Source organism: Anser brachyrhynchus (assembly GCF_964034855.1).
Source record: "Anser brachyrhynchus genome assembly, chromosome: 29".
Taxonomy (NCBI): Eukaryota; Metazoa; Chordata; class Aves; order Anseriformes; family Anatidae; genus Anser; species Anser brachyrhynchus.
This window is the reverse complement of record NC_137722.1, coordinates 1,496,909-1,498,072: the sequence shown is the minus strand read 5'-3', so window position 1 is coordinate 1,498,072 and position 1,164 is coordinate 1,496,909.

Below are 1,164 nucleotides of genomic sequence, written 5' to 3'. Positions count from 1 at the left end.
GCACTTTTCATCCCGGGGGAGGACAGAAAAAGAGAGCCGAACCCCAGAAGCGAGGACACCCGTTGAGAACTGAAGGCAAAGGGGGGATTCCGGGGCGCAGCCCCCCCCCCCTTTTTCCTCCACCCCGATGCTTCTGCCCTTTACCCGGAGCCCTTCATCCCAGCCTCTTCCCACCTCTCCCCGCTGGCTCAGCACCACCTGCACCCCGGCCCGGCAAGGGCTGCCTGCGCGGAGCCAGCAAGGCAGAGCCCCGTAAATATTAATCAAGGCGCTTTGCTCTGTTTAGCTCCGCGGGATGCAAACAGATGGGAGACGAGAGGGCTTTTTACCCAGCCGAGGAGCGGGGTAACTCAAACCTAATGAATTCCAGCAGCGGAGCGTTTTTCCATAAAATCAATAGCGGGATACGAGGCGTAAATATTTATTAGGGTCTCGGGCGGGCGGCGAGGCGCTGGGGGGGGGGGGGGACGCACGCGGGCTCGGTGGGTTTTGGAGCACAGGCCTGGATGCGTCGCGGAGGGGGCGAGGGCGCGTTTTCCTGGAAAAGAGGGAAAAAAAGGGAGACGGGGGAAAAAAAAAAAGCAGCAGAGGCTGGGAGGTGGAAAGGCACCGGGAGCTTCTCGAGCACCCGGCTTCGCCGGCACGTCCCATCCCGTGGGGCAGGCGGGGGGCTGGCGAGGCAGCCCCGAGCCCGAGCACGTCCTGAGCAAAAAGTGCTCTCTGCTCATTTAATATTAACAAATTGAAATGAATTATTGTAATGCCAATTAACTTGTAGCTGTCCCTTATTAATAGTAATTTAGATTAATATTTCTTGGAAGCGGGAACGCGGGGCTCAGGGCTACGTGCCTCGAATACCGGAGCGCGGCGGAGCCCTCGCCTTTAGCTATTTTTTCTGTTTAGCTGACTCCTCACTTTTTCAGCCCAAAAAGGGAAGGAGGGCCCTGTCCTCAGCTGGGGGGGGGGCTGTCCCCCCAGGTGCCGAGGTGAAGGGGCAGGGGCCGGGGGGGGACACTCAGAGCACCCCAAGGACCCTGACGCTCGGTGGAGAAGCCGCCCCCCGGCACAGCCCCATCCGTGGCCCCCCCGACACCCGCTCCTCACCCCCCGAAGCCGACCCCAATGAGAGCCCCCCCCCCGCGCCCTGGCGATGCGAGGGGAAGG